Raw genomic sequence first — 15,890 nt, forward strand, 5'->3', positions numbered from 1 at the left:
AGGTATTTGATCGACTGCAGCACAAACCTCAGATTTGGCATTCTTTTTTTTTTTCCTATTCTTTCCCTGTTGTCTTAAAATGAATAGTCTTATCCTTCAGATAAAATATTCAGCTATAAGCAATTGACTTACAGCTCACCAAGACTGAAGGAAGTGGGAACTTAGAAAAATAAGGCTAACAAAACACAGCTAAAAAACAACTCATCCAACAAAGAGTTTTTGAGCACAATGGGTTTGAAAGTAATAGGCACCCAGTAAATCCCTGGTGAAGAAATGACCGGTATGACCTTCAGCATAGTTGGACATTCAGACTGTTTTTCCATTCATACTTTAACTTTTGCTCATATCGATAACACGAAGTCTTTCAACAACAGCAAAATGTTTTGGCGATGCGGAAACTGAAATGGTGTATTTTTAAAGCAATATCTGCTTGCCAGCATTTCAAACCTAGACTAATGGAATTTGGTCAGTGGGAATTAATGATGAAAGATTCGTTCTGCAAGGAAAAGCTGTCAGAACAATTTTACTCATTTGTTGATGGTACTTGCATTTTATATTTTATCTTTTTTTTTAAATTTTTTTTTAATGTTTATTTATTTTTGAGACAGAGAGAGACAGAGCATGAATGGGGGAGGGGCAGAGAGAGGGAGACACAGAATCAGAAGCAGGCTCCAGGCTCTGAGCCATCAGCCCAGAGCCTGACGCGGGGCTCGAACTCACGAACCGTGAGATCGTGACCTGAGCTGAAGTCAGACGCTCAACCGACTGAGCCACCCAGGCGCCCCTGCATTTTATATTTTAAATGAACCCTCTTATGGAGAGTTATTATCTTTTTGTGTTATTTCTTTGTATGAGAAAACCTTTAACAGGATAAGGAGTAGAGGGTCGAGGAGATTCTTGAATGTCTTGTGGATCACTAAGAGGAGACCACATCTTGCTTTTTTGCTTCTGCTCAAATGCTAAGTCGTGATCTTGGGAGATTAATCTTGCTTGCTGCTATGATTAGAAATAATTAGAAAATATGCTTTTAGTGTAAGGTTATTTTTATTTAAACCTAAACAGATAGGTGTAATTATTGTGAAAAAACAAAATTCAACCGAGTAAATTTTACAAATCATGTTGGCTTTATTCAGTTATTCATGAATGAAAAGCATGCCAGATAGCAGATAGGAAGGAGGTCTGAGGAGCTATATGTAATGAAAGACTTTTATAGGCAGACAGAGCGGGACAAGGAAATTATACTGGACGAGAATGAACTGGGTGTAGCAAAGTCATCTCCTTAAGGGGACCACAGAGGTCTATAAGATAGAATCCCTCACTAGCATTGACCACATCGTTCCCCATTGACTGGTTTAAGAGTCTGTTTCTGGGAGAGCAGAAACTGGAATTATGTGTTAAGTCTTGGGTAGGCATCATGAGGTTTAGCCTAAGTGACTCCATATCGACTCTACTGTCTTGTTTTTAACAATATTGATGTTTAATAAAATAATAAAAATATTTTTGTAAAATAATAACTTTATTTTGTAAAATAAAAAATACATGTATTTTTGTATTTTTCATGCAAAAATACAAATGGCCACATTTCTAAGCAAAAAGAAACTGAGATGTTACTACAAATAAGTTGGAAAAAGGTTGGAGCCAGTGTCGTGATACCTTTGGGTTTTGACAAGAGTTTGGTCTATAAATCCAGCATATGAAAGATTGTTGCTTGCATGGTAGTGTGTGGGGAATTTTTCTCCAAAGGAAGAGCTGACATTTAGACTGATACACAATATCAGAAATAATTTCATATGCATCCAACAAAACAACGCCAGAATGCATTTAAATTTCTCAAAACGCTGCTGAAGACTTGCCAACGGACAGTGTTGACTTACAATATAACAGAGTCAGTAACTGATTAGAACACTCTAGGATCTATCTCACTGATCTTAATTTCCAGCAAGGTAAGGACTTAAATGCTTTATCAATTATGATGAACAGTTTGCTTGTATGGTCTCAATACCACATTCTTCCTTGGTTGTTTGTCGTTTTTGTGTAACAAAGAAATATGTGTCGACTAAGGTGATTACCACAAGTCCAATAAATACAGAATGTATTTGATGTAAATTACATTTCACTATATTGCGGATTTACTTTTGTATTGTATGCTTCTTAGAGCAATACATTTTATATTTTACATACTCCTTATTTTATAGTTATATCATATACAGAGAGATATAAACATCTAGATGGATAGCTAGATCCTAGGTGAGTAGATAATATCTAAATAGATACAGAGGTAAATTGTTAGAGATGCTTTGACAAAGCTGATATATTTTATTCTCCTTTTGTTCTGTTGAGGCAGTCAAGTTAAGCAAAGGACAAGAGTCTTTTGACCATAGCTTTTTATTGGTGTGGAATCTACACAGGCTTCGTGCTCATGGATTCAGGGCAGGATAAAACTACCGAAACAAGAAAGAAAAATAGAAAAGTGAACCTTAGCACCCCTTCATACACATCTACATTTTTTTTTCAATAAACCACATTTGAAAGTGTAGTTATTTTGTGTCTCACTTCCTTGGTGGTGCTCCATGAAGGGCATCACTTCTTTACAAAGGGGAAAATACAGTCTGATCTTCCAGAGTCAAGGGAAAAATCTGACAATGGTGGGTGTTACATTGTCAAATAACCTGCAGGTAGCAATGAGAAATAAAAATGTACCGTTAGAATTTTTCATCATATTTCCTACATTCTAACTGTGAAGCTGAGATCAATATGAATTAAATTCAGCAGGCTTTCATTCAGAAGGCAAAGGGGGAAAAGCTTTATATCTCTAAACCTTAGTAGATTGGGATTCATTAATAAGCACTGCATGTTCTAGAACTGAAAAAATATTCATGGTGTGCAAACAAATCTATTCTGTTAAGACGTACCTATAACTTCGATGGCCGGTCACCCTCAAAACTTCACTTGCTCTATTTTATTGGCTTCATTTCTGTCACCTGTTCTATAACTATAGTAGTGAAAGACACTGAAAAAGACCAACGTGTCAATACTGGCATCCTGCATTCACTTTAACATTTGGGAAAAAAGAGTAACTTACTTTAACAAGTACAAGTTAGCTAAGGACGAGGCACTACTATGCAAAATCTCTACGCCTAAATGGCTGGTAAGAGGTTGGGTCACATCACGTCTTCTTGCAGAGGGTGTGAGTAAAGACTTTTCCTGTTCTTGATTTTTTCCAGATAATCAGGATGATTAGTTTGTATTAGAAAGTAAGTTTCTGTTTGTATTTCTCTGACTTACGCGTTAATGAAAAATTTTTGTGCCACGATGCATTCTAGGAATGCTGTCTCTAGACTTAGGCAGACCATACACTTCCAGGGAAGGAAACATGATTTTGAACTCTTGACTCAAAAGTAAATGCTTAAGGGGTGCCTGGGTGACGCAGTCACTTAAATATGCAAGTCTTGACTTCAGCTTAGGTCATAAGCTAACAGTTTGTGGGATTGTCTCCCTCTCTCTCTGCCCCTCCCCTGCTCCTCCCCCCCACTCAAAATAAACTTTAAAAAAGTCAATGCTTAAAAAAATACCATTTGTTTCATATTGCTAGACTTAAGATTTTTGCTCTAAGGCCATTAGCAGATGTATTAAGAGCACGAGGAACACTAAAAAAAAAAAATTAAAAAAGGATGAGGGGCACCTGGGTGGCACAGTTGGTTGAGCGTCCGACTTCGGCTCAGGTCATGATCTCGCAGTTTGTGAGTTCAAGACCCGCATCGGGCTCTGTGCTGACAGCTCAGAGCCTGGAGCCTGCTTGGGATTCTGTGTCTCCCTCTCTCTGCCCCTTTCCCGCTCATGTCGTGTCTCTCTCTGTCTCTCAAAAAATGAATAAAGGTTAAAAAAAATTTTTTTAAAAGATGAGGGGGGGTTAGGGAGGAAAAAGGAAAAAGAAAGAAACAAAACCCTACCAGGAGGTCACGGTTCTTTTTTCCTTGGAAAGGCCATCACCTTGACTTGTAGTCACCATTCGCATATCTATAGGACGGACCGTGTAGCCAGGTCTTTAAATCGGGATTTGTGGAGATGCCTAAGCATTTATTGAAAATGACAGATCAATCTGGTAGAAACCACTGATGGTACCAGGCTCACCGCAAGCACGCACTGAGTCTTTGTTGAATGCAAAAACAATGAATGTAGAAATGCATTGGAGAGGATACACGGAGGGGACAGCACGGCTCCCACATGCCCTCTCTGAGGAAATTCCTCAATGGTTCTGCAGAAGGAACCGTCATGTCTGGTGCGCCACGCCAGCCCATCCTGGGCCCCCTCTTCCCCTTGTGCACGCTTAGGTCTCCGTGGGCTTGACCGCTTCCTGCTTTAGGACGGCCCTGAGTCCACAGACACTTGCTAACACTGGTCTTCGTCTGGTGAGCACAGGATGGGCTGTGAGAGGCTAGTGGCTCTGTCCCCATAACCTGGCAGCTGGGTTTCTGTGTCCCTCCACCTGCTGCTTTCCATCTGGAGAAGTTTTTCCACCAGCCACGCTGATGGGAAGCGCGGTCAAGAACGTGGGCTGAAAACGGTCCCCGGGGAGTGGGCTTCGGGACCGTGTGCCAACCTTAACCCTCCCCTGATCCATTTCATCACTTATTTGGACACAAAACCCTATGGGGATATACTGTGACTCGTTTTGGAGCAGCTCGAACACCCTCACTGTTTGCATCAAGGATGATGGGGGTGCCGTTTGCAAAAGCGGTAACTTTGGGAGCTGTGCTTTCATTAACACTGATTAATATTCGCTGTCGGCTCTGAATCGTCCACCTCCCTCTGCCCTCTCTACGTCTGTAATTAAGCTGCAGACTGCCCACGTCAGCACAGTGGCGCACCTGATTACACAGAAGGCATGTTGCTCTCGCCGAAAGGCCATGGGCGGCTTCAATTTCTCGGAAGGACAGGCTGCAAACAGGCAATTAGAATTAGAGATAACCTTCAGAAAACAGTAAATAGAATTCTGACATAGATTAGGAAGGTAAATCGAAGGATTTACTCACTCTTCACTCGACTATGACCCGCTGTCTTTCCTGCCCATTCAGTTTCAAGTTCACGTTGTTTATAAATCGTTTCCACGGAGACCTTCTGTTCAAATTTTCATCATATGAGGTTTTCCGAATTGCAGAGTTAATAAAAGCCTTGTATAGCAAGTTAAGAAAGAAAAAAAAGGAAAGAGAAAAGAAAATTGCACCGATGGTACGAAGGAGCCTGCATATGTTCTGTGCTCCATGTGTACACTGGCAGGTGTGGCAGTCATGGCGACTGGTAGCAGCCAAGTGCATCGCACATCCCGCATGGGGCCCAAGTCCACTGGTGGAGATGTAGCAGCAACCCCAAAACGTGAGCCATTTTCCAGAATCAACCCTTTCTGGTAAATCTTTTTTATGAACATTTAGTGAATACCTTTATCTCAGAAGAGTAAGTCAAAGACAGCCAATGCCTCCCTAGACATCAGTTTGGGTTTTTTTGTTTTGTTTTATTTTTTTAATAAATGTTTATTTATTTATTTTGAGAGAAAGAGAGAGAGAGAGCACACAAGACGGGGAGGGACAGAGAGAGAGGAGAGAGAGAATCCCAAGCAGGCTCCACACTGTCAGCACAGAGCCCCATGTGGGGCTCGATCCCATGAACCATGAGATTGTGACCTGAGCCAAAATCCAGAGTCAGGCACTTAAGTGACTGAAACACCCAGATGCTTCTAGATACCAGTTTTTAAAGATAAATGGAGTGACTGCTTCCCAAAATAGACACCGTAAAAATGCTCAAAGTGTTCTCACTGTGAAATGTTCCTCAAATGCTAGAGCCACAATCACTCCCTCTTCTGTGCCCCCAGACACTTATAGATGACCCTAATATACCAATGTATTTGTTTATAAACCCTCTTCCTCCGTTCATTTGTGAGGTAGAAACTTCAAATGATTTTTATCCCTATGGCTCAGCCAAATTTAGAGCTCATTGTGAAGAAGTGCTGTCTGTAGGTTAAAATACTGAGTTTTGGAGTTAAATAAACCTGACTTTGAATATTAGCTTTACCACTGCTGAGTTGTATGACTTTGGGCAATTTAGTTAATCTTTCTAAGCTTCTTTTTATTCATGTCTAAAATGAGGATAATGGTTTCTATCATGGCACTTAAATGAGATAATCCACATTAGGTATAAACATTCAATAATTATTAACCATTGTCTGTATATTGAAGTAAATTAAATTTCCATTAAGAAGTTTCTCTGATGAAAGGAAGTATGCTATCCTACTCCAATTTATTCTAGTATTTACTTTAAAATATTATTGCAGTTTTTCTGCTATGCATGAGGAATTTTGTTTTGTTCTAAAGACCTTCTAAAAGTCTAGCTTTAAGAAATGCTTTATAGCTCTTATAGTTCTAGAAAAACCAAATCTCTCAACCTAACCCTAAATTTTTAATGCGAGATACAAATAAAATGTCGGGCATAAGTCTTTACTTATTTTTTTTCTTCCCATCAGTGAGTTTAAACAAGACATCTCCCCTCAAACAGATGCCCCCCTTCTCCCAAGCCTCACATGGCTCAGTCCAGGTAACCCAAGGGAAATTAGAACCTGTGTTTCAGGCCAAGGCATTGCAAATTCCTGGAAGGAATTCAGCTCAGTGCACAGGAAGTGCCCCTGCTCCTCCCCACTCACCCCAGTCCCCCTCAAGATCTACTCTTGCTGATTAGCCTACCCTGACTGCTGAGAAGCCTTTCTGAGAAACGTCTTCCCCCACTAAGGTAGACCAGGCTGCCTAAGCCAGTTATGCCTCAATTTATTCTCTCCTGGGATGTACTCTACTGGGTGGAATAAAGGTGAAAGGTAAGATTTAGGCTGTTAATTAAGTTCTCCTGGCATAGCACAACACAGAATCTAAAGAGGGCGCCCAGGGTAAAGTATAACAAGCCAGCCATTTAATCATTGTTTACCAGAAACGTAAAAGTAGTAGATAAAGATAGATAAAGATAAAAGACTCAAGAGTTACCAGATGTTATACTGGATTAGTGTAATCTGCCAGTGGCTTTACTAAAATAAATTGCTTCTCTCTCTTTAATTCAAACCTGAAATTGAAATTGGAATTAAACCCGAAACCTGGTCTCTATACTTGATTTTTCTCCCTCAAGCTTCACCCCCCACCTAATTTTTAAAATATAGGAGGCAACATATTAAGGTCAATATTAATCAGACTATTAAAGAAAAATATATATTCCATTTTATTCAGGAGGAAATAAACATAGTACATAATACTAATTCAGGGAAAGGTTAATACAACCATGACTGAAGCCCAGCTGTCTTTGTCATGTATATGTGTGCGTGTGCACATGTGTGTACACACATACACAGATATGCGTGTGCACACACACACACATATGCGTGTGCACACACACACACACACACACACACAACCATATGTGCTCAGTACTGTCTCACCATATGTTGCCTTTCTGAAAACTGTACCTATTAAGCTACACATCACAAAATATGAAATACATAGGAGAACATATAGGGGGAAAATGTTCAAATATATTTTTCTCCAAGACCTCTGTTTTCTGTTGTATTTTTTTTTTATTTTTTTTTCAACGTTTTTTATTTATTTTTGGGACAGAGAGAGACAGAGCATGAACAGGGAAGGGGCAGAGAGAGAGGGAGACAGAATCGGAAACAGGCTCCAGGCTCCGAGCCATCAGCCCAGAGCCTGACGCAGGGCTCGAACTCACGGACCGCGAGATCGTGACCTGGCTGAAGTCGGACGCTTAACCGACTGCGCCACCCAGGCGCCCCTTCTGTTGTATTTTTTAACCACATCTCTATCTCTGGCCCTTCAACTAAATGCACCCTATCCCTCGTTATAGGCTTAATAATCGTATTTTGTCCATTTTCCCCTCTATTGTTCTTGATCTTCCAAAGAAAGACTACAGTATTCTGAGATTTGATAATGATCGGAGGATTTAAAAATGTGAGGAACATCAGGAATTAGCATCATTGAAATGATACTTGATACAGAATAAACTGCAAAGTTAATGTAGATTCAATCCTACATGTATGTGACCTTCAGTGAAGTTCTAAGACTCACCCTACTGCCCTACAAAGAATAGATGCTAATAGAAAGTCTGCTGCTGCAAACTTAAAACATCCAATATCTAAAACTTAGGAGCATGGTTATATAAGAGAAATTTACGTTAAGAATTGAAGCCCTGTGCATAAGCGTTGCCTGTACTTAATACAGGAAGAGTAGCATAGTTTGGAAGTTCTCTTAGAAATCTTTCTTTGGCATCGGTTTATTAAATTGGTTTGACAGGAAGTTGAGAACCTCCCTTTTATTTTTGTAAAACTATTCACAATACAAGGAGAAGTTCAATGCCAAACTTTAAGTGATAATGTCTTTTACATATATGCTCGAAGATAAAAGATACATGACTTTCAAACAGAATTTTCTTATTCATAGAGTTCTTAACACAATTCTATGACAGAAATTGTTCTTCTTATTCTTTTATTCACCAGAAAATCCCATTCTTCCCAATGAATTTCAGAAGTTACTTCTCCTATATAAAGTTGAGGACTAGCCATTGTCTGGGGCCCTGTCGTTCCCATTGTGGAATTCTGTCTGTGCTCAAAAAAAGATGTTGGCTCAGAACACCCTGTGATTGTATCTGTAACTCTAATTATCACCATCCTGATTAATGGGGAAGCTTTTCTCTGAGATACAGTTTATCATTCATGAATTCATTTGTAAAATATTTTAAAGTTGTCTAAATTTTCGACAATAAAGTTTAACATTATTCGTTAAGTGCACACACACACACACACACACCCCTCACATTTTTTCCAAAAAAACAAATGAAACACGTCCTAGAGTACAATCCATTTTATTTTACAGCATGCTTCTATGTTAATGTTACAGCTTCTTTAGGGGCACGTCAAATAAACTGAAGTGTGTACAATGAAAATCACAACATGCTATTCATTCATTCATTCCTGTTTCCTGGTCTCAGCATTGAATCCATCCTTCTGAAGTTAATGAGACGCTAAGAGTCAGGAAATTGAAGATCTCATCCTAACTAACTCATCGGCACTCAGCTGTGTGTAACCACTTGTAATCCCCCATTCAACAAATGGACAGGGGTAGACTATTTCACTGGTGTCAACAGAGATATGCATGGTCTGAAGCACAAATGAGGAAGTGTAACACGTTTGAAAATTCTTTATAGGAAGAAGAGGGATATTTGATTGCATAATCTGCTACCAACAAGATATTATGCTACATAATATGACAAATATAACCTCATATAGACTCTTAAATACAGAATACAAACTGAGGGTTGATAGGGGGAGGGGCGAGGGGAGGGGAAAATGGATGATGGGCAGTGAGGAAGGCAGTTGTTGGGATGAACCTGTTGTATGTAAGCGATGAATCATGGGAATCTATCCCCGAAACCAAGAGCACATTGTATACGCCGTATGTTAACCAACTTGAGAATAAATCATATTTAAAAAATAAAATAATAAAACAAAAAAATAAACCCAAGTTAGTTAACATATAGTTACATATACCACACACTCTAGAGAAGGTAGATTGTTATGGATGCAGTTTTTATAGAGGGAGAAAGGCAGTTATCACTGTCAACTTACTTATTGAGCACTTTGTACCATGTCACGATATATGACCTTCCCAACAACCGTCTGAAGTAGGTACTATTGTTGTTCCATTTTGCAGATAAGGACTCTGAAATACAAAAATAACTTCCCTAAAGGACAAAAGTGGGATTATCAACCCATGCAGTCTTATTTTCCTAGCTGGAGTGCCACCAGGATAGGAAAGTTACATAACTGCCCCAGGGTAACAGAGTTTAAGGCAAGGTGGAATAAAACATTCGGAAACTCTACCCTTCTGCCCAGTTACATTCTCTTTGAACCATAATCAAGGTTTACAAGAATTATGCCTCTGAAAAGCGGGCAACAGCTATTCTCAAATGTGCTTTAAATGAGACAACCCAGATGGAAGGCTTCGAAGCAATTTGTGGAAAATCCACAGTGTTCAAAGTCAAGTTGTATATGGCTTGGGCACTGCTTTTAAAAATTTCATATAACAGCTTTGCTTCTTTCATGGAACAATTTAAAGCACACTGTGTATGTAAATTAGTTGGTTTAACTCCTGAGAGTTGCTATTACTTTTCATTATTACTTTTCAAGCTTTTTAACTAAGTTTTACAGCAAGTTCAAATGTGTCTCCCTCAATTTTAATTTCTTTAGAAATGTCTTCTTTTGGAGATTTCAAAATCACTTTCCCAGTAGTAAATCTCTTTTTTTTCATACCCTTTCCTCCCTCCTGAATATTTCCAGCTCTTTTCTTCAGGCATTAATGCTGACATGCACAGTTGTCTTGTTGTGCTGTTAGTTCATGTGCTTTCCATCACGAAAGTGTAAAATGTCTTCTTAATCAAGCTTCATTTCCTTTATATAAGCTATTTTTGTGTCTTCCTTTGAAAAGTGATTTTTTTTAACTTATGACAGGATTATTTCTGAAAACTTGCCAAAATTCTAAGGAATGAATACTTAAAATGTAACGGAAATAAATATTCAAAAATTTGATTGCAAAATGAATACATCCTTACTGAAAAAACTCAAGGCACAAAGAAATACATGGATGCAAGGTTAAAAGCCACCACTAGCTTGTTAGAATATAAGGGTAGCAAGATAGAGAAAAATAGAAATTGAGATAAGATACCTATATATTTATAAAATTAAGATCGCATTTTATATTAACTCATTTGTTATATCTTTAAGTTGTATATTTTACTGAGAACAAAATCTATATGTGACATTTAAGGACTGAGTAATATTCCATTGAAAAACTCTAATTTATTTAACAATAGCTCTCTTGTTCAGCATGTACATTATGTGTTTTTGCTATTCTAAACAATGCTGTAGTAAACACATTTGTATGTAGTATTTTTTTAATGTTTATCTATTTATTTTTGAGAGAGAGCATCAGCAAGGGGGGGACAGAGGCAGAGGGAGAGAGAGAATCCCAAGCAGGCTCTGCACCATCAGCACAGAGCCCTATTGGGGCTCGTGAGATCATGACCTAAGTGAAATCAAGAGTCAGACACTTAACGGACTGAGCCACCCAGGTGTCTCCATTTGTATATAATCTTTGATTACAATAATATTTCCAGAAGTGAGATTTATATATTTTTTTCAATCGGTGTTCGTCATACTGTGCCTAGGCCTTGGGGATGTATCCCGTTTACAGAGAACAAATCAGATGTGGTTTCCATCCCTAATATACATCCAGTCTCATAAAAAATACATTCCATGATAGCGTAGATATTAATTTGTTCACTTATTCAATGATTATGCATTGAGTTGCTTTTCTATGTTATTTCTATGTGGTTTGGGACACAAAGATGCAGAAGAGACACAAGACACTTATTCACATGAAAGTATATGCCAATAATAACCTAGTAAAGAAAATAATAAGCGAGGTAATTGCAGACATTGATGAGCATTATGAAGAAGCTATATCAGAATCATGACACGAAAGTCAATTGGCCACTAAATCTCTTTAAGAAGTGTTATTTGAATTCAGGATTCAGATGTCAAAAGCAGATCAGCCTGTAAAAGTTTGAAAAAGAAATTGCAGACATAGACAACATGGTCAGGCAGAAGCAAGTCTGGTGTATCAGAAGGAAGGCAGGTACATCTGGAGTGGGTGGAGCACAGGGAAAATGGCCCCCGTGGGCAGTGGTGGGCAAGCAGGACTAGATAAGAAGGACCCCATAGTGATCTACAACAATGGCAGTTATTGGCTCAGCCTAATAATTCTAGTATAATCGCAGAATATACCCAAAGGAATGTTTCATCAAGGGTTCAGGTATATTGCGTCTTCTCGCTGTATCACTTTTTTATAATTAACAAATGCAGTGCAGTTCTTTATCTAAATTCCGTTTTGCCATGTTTTCCATTTATTTTCAGTGTTTCTGTGTCTTTATACTTTAGATGTTTCCTGGTCGAAATAGGTTGGACTTTAAAACTCAAATTAAAGTATGCTTTTGTTCTTGTATAGCAAAATTCAATCACCTTTATTTATTTTGATTGTACATATTATGTTTTTCCACTCTCTAATTTTATAATTTTGGTTTGTAACATTATTAGCTTCTTTGCCCTTCCTTATCTTATCTACTTTTTTAAAAGTTTATTTTTGTGAGAGAGAGAGAGAGAGAAAGCACATAAGTGAGGGAGGGGCAGAGAGAGAGAGAAAGAGACACAGAATGTGAAGAGGCTGCAGGCTCTGAGCTGTCAGCACAGAGCTCAATGCAGGGCTTGAACTCAGGGACGTTGAGATCATGACCTGAGCCGAAGTCAGAGGCTCAACCGACTGAGCCACCCTTATCTACTTATCTTATCACCCTTATCCCTTATCTACTTTTAACCACATTTTTTTTATTGTCCCTCCATCCCCTTCTTTTGAATTATGGATATTCTCTCAGTAGTTAACTGAAACTGTTCATATGGTCACTTGACCAAAAAGTAAAAACAGATGTATAAGTATAAATGTAGCTACACTTCTCTTTTTAATACCTTTCAGATTTCATGCTTCTGTTATCTATTATTTTATTTCTCTCATCTTTTGAAAACATTTCAAATTTAATAATTAATACTATTATTTTTACAGCTAGTGCACATTGGATCTACGCATCTGTTTCACTGATTGCACTTCAACCCTTCTTCCTGGGTTCAAATTCTTGTTTTTATCAATACATTATTTGTTTCCTTTAGTGAACTTTTATCTTTAGTGAGAACGCGATGTTTTTGAAGATGAATTAATTTCATCTTTATTCTCGCATGATATTTCAGTTGGTTATGGAGTCCTTAGCCATTTGAGGACAGTTTCACTATTTTCTCACTTCACTGATTGCCTCTGGCTTCGTCTCTTGAACGACACCCCAGCTAGTGGTGAAATTCTCAGCCACCTGGAGAGTCTTCTGTCCCAGCCCTTCCTGAGCCATCAGATTACTGTTGAGCTGTCTGTCAGTCTAGCTGTTCATCTTTCGTAGAGAATTGTCTTTTCTCTCTGCTTTTAGAAATTTCTTCTTGCATTTGGAATTAAGAAGCTTACCCTCATGACTCAAACTATGGATTTCTCTTTGATTTTTCTCATTGGATCACAATATATTTCTTCAACCTGACAAGTCCTACCTTCATTTGTTCTGAAAGACTATTATGACGTATTTATTTAAATATTGCCTCACCCTCATTTGCTCTATCATCTCCTTTAGGAATGACTAATCTCTGCTTGATATTCATGCTGTGTGTGATTAACAATAGTAGACACGTTTTCATCTCTATAATATCTTTGTGCTACATTGGAGTGATTTCCTCCTACGATACAATTCACTCTGGATTCACTCTGCAGTTGTGTCTATGTTACCACCTCCATCATTCATTGATGCCTTTAATATCTAAATACTGTAATTATTTTGTAAATATCATCTATTCTCTTTTTCACACTGACTTATTCTTTTCTTGTGACTTAAGTTTCTCTTAACTATATATTTTTTTTCCTTTGATACCACAAGAGTGTCTTTAGTCTTGTAGAATATACTTATTTTAGTCCCTTTGGAATTGTTTTACTACCAGTGTTCATTCTTTCATCGTGACTGCTGACTCTGAGTCTTGAAGAGACATTCCATTGGGCGTGTTTTAATATCTGATTACGAACTCATCTTCAGTAGGAATTGCACTTCTGTGAGCATCTAGTTGCACCAGGAATGAAAATATTCCTCCAGAGTGGTTTCACATTGTTTATCAGGTAGAACCAATTGGAACCGCCACTACTGTAAGCCATTTCATAAATTACATTCAAATAATAGTAACTTCATGTGGCTCAACCTGAAAAAACAAAATAAATGGAAAACGTGATGGTCATAATGATATTTTTTGAGAAAAGACATTTGATAAAAATTGTTAGGTTATGTGAAAAAAAGCTTCTGAAGAAATAGAAAAATGAGCAACATAAAACAAGCTTGAGCAAAAACAAAAATTCAGAGAAAACGTATCACTTTTAAACGTCCATGGAACAGTAATGAAAAACTGACTATATGTGAGGTCACAAACATGTCACCACACGTACAGAATAATCATAAGCCTATACTTATATCGTGTGTTCAAGTTTTCCAGTCTTAATGAAATAAAAATAGAAATCAATAATTAAAAGCCAAAAAACCCTATACTTTTGGAATTCAAACACCCATCTATATGATCTTGAATCAAAAAAGACACAATTAGGGAACATAGAAAATATTGAAACTGTAAGATAATAAAAACATTACATCAAAACTTAGGAAGCATAGCTAAGTTAGTAGGAAATTTGATAGCCTTAAATATTTAGAAGAGAATAGGGATGGAAACTTAATAAGCTAAGCACTCAACTGTATTGCTTTGATGAAGATAGTGCCAAACAGAAAAAAATTCACCAGTCTCACTTATAAGCATGGGTACAAAATGCATCAGCTTGGCCTAATTGTATTTATCCCCGAGGTGTAAGGATCATTTAACAATAAAGTATCAGTAAATGATTTCATATTAAGAATTTGAAACTAAAATCTATGTGATGCCCTCAATACGTGTAGAAAAATGTTTGATAAAATTCAGTACTTTTTCATAAAAAAAAAAAAAAAAAAGATGGGGAACCTGGGTGGCTCAGTCAGTTAAGCATCCAACTTAGCTCAGGTCATGATCTCGCGGTTCATGGGTTTGAGCCCCAAATTGGGCTCTGTGCTAACATCTCATAGCCTAGAGTCTGCTTTGGATTCTGTGTCCCCCTGTCTCTCTGCTCCTACCCTGCTGGCACTCTATCTGTCTCTCTGTCTCTCTCTCTCAAAAATAAACATTAAAAAAAAAAAAAAAAAAGAAAAACTGTATTTTACAGATAGCAGGTAATTTTTTCCACCTAAAAACTAGCCTTTACCAAAAATTGACTACAAAGAACATTTCCAAAAATTTAAGAACAAGTCAAGAATGTGCTCTATCATGATCAGAACAGAAATATAGATTTTAAAAACATGAATATTGGATAGTAAAAGATAAATTATTTGAAGATAATATCTTTTGTCAAAAAAATCCAGGATGAACCACAAATTATGGCATCCCCACCAAAATGAAACTGTACATTATTTTACTAAAGGAATGAAAGTAAGAAATAAGCACAAATGGATAAGCACAACACATGGGAATTTCAAAGGCATTTGCTAAGGGAAAGTGGCCAAATGTGATTCCATTAATGTGAAATTCTAGAAAAGACAAAACTACAGTTACAGGGCTTACAGATGCCATTATTAAGGGTATGGGATCCAGAAAAGTGTGTGAACAAACCATGCAGAAGAAATGTACTCACATAAAATCCACCTAAGACACGATATCAATGTCCTTCACTCCAACTGTAATTCTCATAGTTCTTTAAAAAGAGGGGGAAATTAGGGTGCCTGGGTGGCTCAGTTGGTTAAGTGGCCGACTTCGGCTCAGGTCATGATCTCACTGGTTCATGAGTTCAAGCCCCGCGTCTCTTTGCTGTTAGCCTGGAACCTGCTTCAGGTTCTGTGTCTCCCTCTCTCTCTGCCCCTTCCCCACTCACACTCTGTCTCTCTTATTTATTTAAAAATAAATAAACATTAAAAAATTTTTTTAATAAAAAGAGGGGAAATATTCTAGCAGTAACCTTATATATTAATCACTATTCTGTAAATGAATTTTTCTTAACAATTATTTTTATAAATAGTAAGAAAAAGGTTTTAACAGACTCTAGAGTTAGAGATTTTTTTAAATAAATTATCCATTCTTAAATTCTCAGATT

General features: G+C 37.6%; 1 protein-coding gene across 1 annotated transcript in view; it reads left to right on the forward strand.

Moving 5' to 3' along the window:
* Nucleotides 1–15,890, forward strand: part of DOK6 (docking protein 6) — a 357,568-nt gene that overhangs the window by 295,662 nt on the left and 46,016 nt on the right. The window lies entirely within an intron of this gene.

This window comes from Panthera leo, chromosome D3, assembly GCF_018350215.1.
Source record: "Panthera leo isolate Ple1 chromosome D3, P.leo_Ple1_pat1.1, whole genome shotgun sequence".
NCBI lineage: Eukaryota > Metazoa > Chordata > Mammalia > Carnivora > Felidae > Panthera > Panthera leo.